Below are 10,432 nucleotides of genomic sequence, written 5' to 3' on the forward strand. Positions count from 1 at the left end.
AATAAGATGCTGCAGATGTTCTATCAGACAGTTGTGGCGAATGTCCTCTTCTACGCGGTGGTGTGCTGGGGAGGCAGCATTAAGAAGAAAGACACCTCACACCTGGACAAACTGGTGAGGAAGGCAGGCTCTATTGTTGGCATGGAGCTGGACAGTTTGACATCTGTGGCAGAGCGACGGGTGCTCAGCAGGCTCCTATCAATTATGGAGAATCCACTGCATCCAGTAAACAGGATCATCTCCAGACAGAGGAGCAGCTTCAGCGACAGACAGTAAGGTGCTGCTGGACTATGTGAATTTCCCTTGGGATTGGGATTAATAAAGTATCTATCTATCTATCTATCTATCTATCTATCTATCTATCTATCTATCTATCTATCTATCTATCTATCTATCTATCTATCTATCTATCTATCTATCTATCTATCTAATTAATTATATACAGTAAACAAGTTAGACTGAATATGTGATAACTACTGGTCTTTGCATATAGAAATAACAGAATTGTTATTAAATGGTAGAATTGATTTTGACAGTTGAAAGGATCCGTCACTTTTGAACTCCATAAGAACACAACTTAGGCATCAATTTATCTCTTACCACACACATTACACCTTTATCTAAAACATACTTTTTCTAGCTAAAATTTTGGAAAATGAAGACATTTCTTAGTTTGAAGAATACAGAGAAAATAATTCAGGCAAGTAATTCTACTACAGCTGATTACTACGAGGGACGTTCAAAAAGTTTCCACATTTTTATATTTTTGTTGGAAACAGTGAAGTTGGGAGTAGTAGTAATTGGGCATTAAAAAGTTGGTACAACACTGGGAAAGTTGCATCGCAAACGAAGGTGTAGAAAAGTGATGTGATTTGCTTTTGAAATTCTTAATAAACAGAGTTTAAAAAAGTGCAGAAACTTTTTGAACGTCCCTCATACAATGCATTACTCACATCGTGATTAAATCATTATATTTGTAATTTTCAGTTATTTCAAAATGTTCCTACAAGGATCACTACTGCAATAAAGAGGTACACCTTCTTTCATATAGCTTTATTTATAGTTAAGGTTTTTTTGCTGATTTCAAACTTCTTCTTATATATAAAGCTTTAAATGGCTTAGACCTTATTTGCCTATTTTAACTTATAAGTGCATGAGTGCCAAAGTGAAATGTGCAGTCTCAAAAAAGCAGTTTCTAAGACTTTCAAGGATAAATACAACTATTGGGGAAATCTGAGCCTTTAGTTACAGCTTGTGTAAGGGATGTCCCACCTGTTTCAGCATTTAAACCTGGGCTGAAGACTCATTACTTTATTTTAGCTAATTATGCAACTATGTTTGTCATTTTTTCAAAAGATGCAAAATAAAATAAGGCTTTGGCAATCATTATGAACTGTTGCTAACTATGGTACTTTGTGCAACTGCTACATCATCAAACTACTTCTCCTGCCATTTCAATTTACACCTGATATATCAAGAACTTTGAGATTCAACAAGGAAAGGACAGCATGTACTTATAATATTGTAGGATGCGTAGGAGGGGATGAATTACCAGTTGGCTTAGAACATCAGAACTGTGACTTTCTCTGACTCTAGCTATGACAAAGTACAAGCCAATTGTTGATCCTCAGCCAGTGATGGAGTTGATTGAGTTTTTGTTTTCCTCTCCTTTTGTCATGACCTTATATTGTCATTATTTATTTATGGCAATGGAATAGCAACTACTCTGTTTTATCACTTATCTTGATAGATAAGTAGAGTTTTCTGTCTGTTTCAACTTTTTTGGCAGCTGGATCGTGTCACCAATTACAGTGCATTTTCTTTAGAATTTGGAGAAATCGATCAGATTTAAACTAGAAAGACTAGAAAGTAAATGTATGCAAGTTCAAAAAGGCAAGACTTCCAAAATCATTTTGAAAAATGAAGTGCTTTAGATAACTACAAAAAAATTCAGAGTGTATTTCATAAAAGAAACTGTACATTTGCATAATCTAGATTTTTTCATTGCAACATTAATCTTTTCTACCCTCATTATATTTTAGTTCTTTGCAAAAACACATGCATTTCAGTAAAGTTCAGTTCTAGCTCAGCGGTTTCATTAAAATAGTCTTATGAAACCATTCCTAATGACATACTTAGTAGTCATATTGCAATCTTTTACCCCGATTCCCATTTGCACTTTTAAAAATCTCACTTAAGATTATTGAATTGGAACACAAAAAATCATCCTCACTTAGGAATGTTCATTTAATAGGAGTTCCTGCCAACAAATAACACCTGCTGTTTGACTCTAAATTGACCGTAATTTTTGGAAACCCATCAAAGTAACAACATTACTATGAAATTCACTGTGTATCATTTCAGAGTTTTAGGGAAGAATATTGTATGTAGTAACATTTTCAGGTAGATACCAGCAAAAATATATCTATATTCAGTTCCATTTATAATTTTCCAAAACCCTGTTAAACACACGCAGAAAACTAATATTAAAGATAGATGAGATGGTTTTACGTTTTTTGTTATTCTATCAACAGGTCCAGCTGGGAGTCCTTTGCAAGATGGGTTCTTCTTAAATTCACTGTACTACTTGGGGACTTGTTCTCATATGAAAGAAATAAAAAAGATACAGGATCAGTATTTTAGTGAAAATGTTTATTTGGAAAAAAAATTGCTAATCATGTCACTTCAGCAGTCTGTTTAATAAAGTATTTTCTGTGAAATATATATATATATATATATATATATATATATATATATATATATATATATATATATATATATATATACAGTATACGTATATATATATATATAAATATATGTAGTGTAGTATACAATGTTCTATTCTATATAGTGTTTTTCCAACATCAGAAGCTCAAGTTGTTCCAGGTAATTTGATGTCTGTTTCAGCATTAATCACATGCAATTAAGGACAAAAATAGTGAATGCCAGTAAGGAGTTGAAAAATTGAGTTAGAGTGCATGAAACTTTTGAGGTCTGAGTGATCAAAGAAAAAGGAGAAATGACAACAGTGAAGAGTGGGAGTTTTATCTCATTTCAGCCAGCAAGGCATAAAAATTTTAGAAAGGTCAGTTTTTCATTTTTCCAGACATTTCAGTATTAATGTAATGAAAGAAAAATGCAATTCCAGTTAAGCAATTTTATACATTATCAAAACAGATATACGTGTGAAACAAAACACATTTCTTACCTAATACAGGTGGAAAAGACAAGCAGCAGTGACTGCTGGTGAAAAATAACTGGGCAGGGTGCATTTTTTGGGGGAACAAAATGAAGCATTACTTATCTATTTTTTAGTGCCTTTCACATCTATCTTATCTATCTATCTATACTAATAAAAGGCAAAGCCCTCACTGACTCACTCATCACTAATTCTCCAACTTCCCGTGTAGGTAGAAGGCTGAAATTTGGCAGGCTCATTCCTTACAGCTTACTTACAAAAGTTAAGCAGGTTTCATTTTGAAATTCTATGTGTAACGGTCATAACGGTCGACAACATCCGCCATGTTAAACTTTCTTATTTATGGCCCCATCTTCACGAAATTTGGTAGGCGGCTTCCCTGCGCTAACCAAAACCGATGTACATACTTATTTCGGTGGAATGACGTCACTGTCGGCCGAAATTCTGCGCATAACGGTCGACAACATCTGCCATGCTAAACTTTCTTATTTATGGCCCCATTTTCACGAAATTTGGTAGCGGCTTCCCTGCGCTAACCAAAACCGATGTACGTACTTATTTCGGTGGTATGATGCCACTGTTGGCCGCCATATTGAACTTTCCAACGGTCTTTGTTACTTATGGGCCCATCTTCAAGAAATTTGGTACGTGGGTTCCCAACGCTAACTGAATCATACGTACATATATACGTCCATAGCCTGTAGCTCGCCATGGTATTCATGTCTCCCTGCTGATAACTGCAGCCTTTTTATTTAATCTATGGCTTCTCCGCTGTTTTATTGTTCGTTTATTACAATTATAGTTATTGTGTAGGTATTTCAGACTTAGTTTACATTGTTTAGGTACCCATTTCCTTTATCGTTCCAACCATACCCCCATTAACATGTCTATCGAGGTGATCACCATCGATCAAAGAACTGTCACTTACCGAGTGGTTTCCATGCCCGGAGATGGCGCCTGCCTTTTCCATTCTCTGTGTTAAATATTGCACGGCCATATCAGGCTCACTCTTGATATCCGGAAGAACATTATGTATTGAATGACTGGGACAGGTTCAAGGTGTGGACTGATGACGGTACAGGAGATAATTATACTACACAGGAGCACTATAAGAGTGAAATGCTTAAGCCCTTCACCTATGGTTCTGCATGTGAGTTGATGGCTGCCGCTGAATTGTTCGGTTGTCGCTTTCAAGTGTACCGAAATGGCGAAATATTTTACACCTTTGGACAACCGCCAATGCCTCTTACAAAGCCTTCTTCAAAATGTTTACCCCAATCTACAAAATCTCCATGAAAACGACGTGTCATGGTTGAGGGAGAGAGCTATCCTGACACCAAGAAATGACATGACTACAACTATAAACCACATTTTACTTCAAGAACTACCTTCACAACCGAAAACATATCAGTCTGTGGATTCAGTTGTAGAAGTGGAAGACGCGGTGCACTATCCGGTAGAGTTTCTCCACACTCTGAATCCTCCAGGCACTCCTGAGCATAATCTAAGTTTGAAGGATGGGGCACCAATAATGTTACTGAGAAACTTACAGGCACCGTAACTTTGTAACAGCACGAGACTTCAGGACACGTGTCTGCAAAAGAACCTAAATGAAGCAACTATTTTTATTGGTAGTGGCTCAGGGGAGAGCGTTTTTATTCCTCGCATACCCGTTATACCCTCTGATCTCCCATTTCAATTCAAACGCCTCCAATTTCCAGTAAGGCTCTGCTTCGCAATAATAATTAATAAGTCTCAGGGACAGACCCTACAAAAAGTTGGCATTGATTTGAGGCAAGATTGCTTTTCACATGGCCAAATGTACGTTGCATGCTCAAGAGTAAGCTCAGCGCACAGCTTGGTCATATTACAACCGGAGGGCCGAACTGACAACGTGGTATACAAAGAGATCCTTAACAAATAATTATTGGTATATTTTCCCTCAGTTTGAAAAGGTTTACTTCTTAATAAAAATTTTAAGGCAGTACTTCGCCGCTGCGAAGCACGGGTATTTTGCTAGTCTATTATATAGTGCCTTTCGTATCTATCTATCTGGTCATTCCACATGCTCTTGTGGTCCTCGTCATACTGTTAATGCACATCTTGGCCTGTCCAGTACCAGACCCATAGGACAAATCCAAGCTACTCTATCCACCATGTTGCCTTACATATCTGATATCTTTATGGTCAGGATACCTATATTACCTTGAATATAAATTTTGCCCTCCTTTCCTTCAGGCCTGAAAATATCTCAATTACATTCTGATTAAAAATATCTGAATTACTTAAATTGAGTAAGATTGAGTCATTTCACTAAGCCTGACAAAAAAAAGTAGCCTGATACTATTGTCTAGATCAGTGTTTCACAACCGTTTTTTTTTTCTGTAGTGGCACTCTTTTAGTAACCAAAATCATCCCAAGGCACACCACTATTTTACTAACCACAAACACATATAGAGTATATCTCATACACTTACTCAACTGCCTGAAGGGGTGGGACTACTGGTGAAGCCGGTAAAAAAACAGCTCCAAGAGCAGCATTCGCTGACATTTCAATTAGTGAGCACTTAGTGGAATCTCCAAGTTGCTTCTTCCCTTTACCCACCCCTCTCTTCCTCACAGCAACTCGTTTGCCCACTAACCACCAGCCCTTTGAAGCTCACTGGTGACCACACACCTAGATCAGATGGACTCTAGCAGTCAGGCGGCACATCCGAAAATATATACAATGGCAATCACAGAGCTGCTTTAATGCCTGCTTCTCCGGATAAACCTATTTTCCACAGACAGGTCTCGACCGTCTGCAGAGATTATGGGAGAAAAAGTCCATGTTTAAGCTCGATCATTTTCCTGGTGCTGAATTCTTAGGTCAGGTCAGTCCAGTAAAAGCTCTTTTATTTTCTTTTGTTCTTCAAGTGAACAATTTATGAAGGGGTGTTTTATTTAAAAAATAACCAAATTTTCGTTGATTTCTGAAGTTCCACTTGAAGTTGCCATCTCCCTAAAGTCGCACGTATTCATCTGCAGTTACATTAATGGTGGGTGTACAGTGTGGACCATTGAAGTTAACATGAAATAGGGCATCAATGATTGTGAAATCACATTAGATTAAAAAAAATCTAAAACAGTACTGTTTCACTGCCAGTAAATGTGGGAGTGTCAGGAGCACAGAGAGCTGTGGCACTGGAAAAATCTGAAAGCAACCAACCTTCCCTTAAAACTCTCTGAACCATCCTGAATACCTCTCACTGGGGTATTTTCTAGGCAATCACTGAAAATCACTGAAATCCCCAGGGATTCTCTGGGCACCCTTCCTGGGATTCTTTCAAGGAGGGGGGACTCTCCAAGATGACTGAAATCAGCCAAATCCTAACTCTGAACCGCAAAGCTATGAGGCTTCTGTTTAGAGAGCCGAATTCGACAAACTCTTATCTTTGTGGACCCGAAGCTAAGACCCATTCTGTCAAGCCAAAGCTGTGTGCCAATAGCCTGATGAGGCCAAGATGCCATGACTTCAAGAAGGAAACTAATGTATCTAAACTCTTGGGCCAGAATGAGTAATGTCTTTTCCTTATGAAGTAGCAAAAGACACCAGAAGACAAGCCGAAGAAGCAGCAGCACAACACTGACAAGGATCATGCAGCAAATAGAAAAAGTGCACTTCAACGCAAAATGTATCTTCCATTTGATACAAGATCAACAACAAAGCATCTCCACACAACATTAGACATCATCCATAAACACTTGGTATCATAAAAATATTTATTTTTGCCAAGATAAAGTCTGACTCTAAAAACCAGCAAACAGCCAAGTCTATATGTTATGTTTGTATATCTAGTCTCTCTGCACCGTCTTATATGTCAATATATTTATGCAGTTATATAAAACTCATATAATCTTCTTATATAATACGCTACCATGGCTGTCTGTTTATCTGTCCAGGATTTTAAATCACTTGTAGCTCGCAAATCGTTTGACCTATTGACCTGAAATTTTGTACACATATACTACGTGACATTTACTATCCACTTTTGGGGTGATGATTGACCTCCAAAGTTATTCCTCTTTTTATTTTTATTTTATTTTATTGTAGAAACAAGTCTTGGCAGCGGCCAGCAGGGCGTTGTGAGACGCATGCATACGGGCGCCGTTCTCATTTCCTACCACCTTTGCCGTCATTTCCCTTACCTCTTCATATCTTTTTTTTTTTAAATTTTATTTATTAATTTTATTGTAATCATTCCATACAAAAAGATCAATTTATACAAAAAAGAATTGAAGACAAATCAAACCCCACCCTTGAGAAGGAGAGCATGGCCAAAGGAGAATTGCTTAGGGCTTTTTAATAGGGCAAAAATAAACAAAAGAAAGGAAAAAAATATATATAGCTAAATAAAAAAATGGAGAATGGAAAGAAATGCGGAAATAATTATTTCTTCTTATTCTAAAATATTATTGATTAGATCCTGCCAGATTTTGAAGAAATTCTGTACAGATCCTCTAACTGAGAATTAGATTTTTTCCAATTTCAAATAATATAAAACATTGGTTTCCCCCTGACTTATCAGAGGAGAATTAAGATTCTTCCAATTTAACAAAATAAGTCTGTGTGCCAAAAGTGTAGTGAATGCAATCACCGTTTGTTTGTCTTTCTCCACTTCAAGTCCGTCTGGAAGAACACCGAACACAGCTGTTAATGGGTTAGGAGGGATTGTGACACCAAGGCTGTCTGAAAGGCACTTAAAAATTTTGGTCCAAAATGATGTTAGTTTGGTGCAGGCCCAAAACATGTGACCCAGTGAGGCAGGAGCTTGGTTGCAGCGTTCGCAGGTTGGATCTTGCCCTGGAAACATTTTGGACAGTTTTAAGCAAGACAGATGAGCTTGATATATAATTTTTAATTGAATAATTCTATGCTTTGTGCATATGGAGCTCGAGTGAATCCTGTGCAATGCTGCCTTCCACTCCTTTTCTGAAATGTTGAGTAAGAGATCCTTTTCCCACTGTATTTTGGAATCTTTAAAAGGAAAGGACGTTAAAATTGTTTTATATATTATAGAAATGCTGTCTGAGTCTTCAAGACTAATCAGTATCTGTTCTGGTGTAGAAGTAGGTGGGAGGTGACGGAAATTGGGCAGATTGAAGAGATACCTCTTCATATCTTAAATCATTCTTGAGGCAGATTGAAGACTTAAGTACCAGCTTAAGTGAAAAATTAAGGAAAACGTACTAAGCAATTGCAACACAAACACTGACTTAATCAGTTTTAAAATGAAAAGATGCAGACAAAAGAAGAGAAGAAGCTGGCCGCTTGGTGGAGAAAAGAAGAGCTGCTCAGGAAGCATCAAGCGCATCAACGTCTGAGCAAACAAATGCTAAGCATACAGAGAAAGAGTATGAAAACTATGAATGCTCAAGTCAAGTCTATTATGCAGTGCACCGTTAGTAGTTTTTCCATAATTCTTGTTTGTCAATAATTTGTATTATTCTATTTCTTAAAACAAGAGTGCTTTAGTTACCTTGATATAAGTCTAAAGGCCAGAGACCCACCTCCTACAATAGAGAAAAGCAAGGTAAATAAAGTAGGAGCCTTGCCAAATTATTTGATTAATCAATAACCAAAGACAAAATTGATAGTTAATTAACCAATTTAAATTTCATCTTTCTATTTCCAACATTTATAGGCACCCCTCCGCGTGGAAACAAAAAAATCACACTCATTCCTACATTTATTGTTTTCCCCAAGGGTGGGTGTCTTATTGATTATTAATTATCCATTCCTACAACATCACAATTAACAGCTTTTTCCAAAGTTTCCAACAAAATAGCCACATGTAAACCTTTCCGTGAACTCTTTTCAGTTAGTATATTGTATTTAAAGTCATTTTCTTTGTAAATATGCTGCATAGCAGGGAATAATATAAGTTTGTAATTCTTTGATCACAAGCTGGTAATTTACAGAATTTCATAAATTAAAAGCAGCCTGGTATTGCAAAAAAGCCACAATTCTCTTATGTCACGTATCACAATAAATTCAGGCCAAAAATGAAAAAAAGAACCTAAAACTAATTTCCCTTCATCCACACTGTATCATTGGTAGTTACTGATCAAGCTAGACATGGTCATTATCACAAAGAAAGCCAGAAATTGTTTGCAGGAAATCACACGCTCTAACATTATTTTTTAAAAAGTCAGTACTAATCCTCAGACTCAGGAAAGCAGAGGCCAAAGTAAAGAGTACTTAAAAGGCAGAGCATCTTAAACAAGGAGGGAACCAGAGAATCTTTAACATGGAATATGTCAGGATAAAAATCAAGATCTCAGACAGTTTTTCAAGTGCTTGCTTACATGGTTATTCAGACTGCACAACTTAACAGAGCAGCATTATCAGGAAAACAGAAAAGTCAGCTGGCTGCTGGCACCTTGCTTGTTGTGGTTATGAGGTTTTTCTGTGCTCCTTCTTCTATCATTTCTGCTGTGGCAAACTTCAGTATGTTTATCTCAGTCAGAGTTAGGTGTTTGCCCTGGCTTTTCTCACTCACTACCTTGTTGAAAGCTGTCTTTTGTTACCATTGGTCTATCATACACATTTATTGACAGAATCTTAATCAGTTTTATTTCATTTTGTATAGCAATATTGCATATTGATTCTTCATACTTGTCACCATCATGATGGAGTACTTGTTATAATTAAGCCTGTTAAACTAGTGAAGTTTGTTGGTCTGTGATATTGTTGTTAATTGAATGTCTCTAGTGGGTGTTATTGTGAGGACTAAATTGCTTAAGTTCTTTTTCTGCAATTTGTTTTAATATTTTCTATCACAAAAATTGGAATTCTATTGCACTCTTCAATAACAATTTCACATTATTCAGTGTTACTTACAACATCTTTGGAAATACCCTTCTTTATCCCTATTGTTATTTTTATTATTCATACATACATACGTACAGTACATACATATGTATATTATTAAACCTTAATTTCAGGACCATGGGTTTTCAGATCCAGACCTAACAGCCCTCAGTGCAAGGCAATAAGCAGCCCTTGATGACATACCAGTCATTTCCAGGGCAAATAAACAATCACTTATATTGGGACCAATTTAGAGTCACCAGTTAATCTTTCATCGCTTGCTTTTTGCGGAATGTGGAAGCAATGCAAGGGTACCAAAGAGGAAAGCTCACAAAGACACAGGAGAAACTCCACACAGTCAGTGAGTGAGCATGAGATTC

This window comes from Erpetoichthys calabaricus, chromosome 6 (assembly GCF_900747795.2).
Source record: "Erpetoichthys calabaricus chromosome 6, fErpCal1.3, whole genome shotgun sequence".
NCBI lineage: Eukaryota > Metazoa > Chordata > Cladistia > Polypteriformes > Polypteridae > Erpetoichthys > Erpetoichthys calabaricus.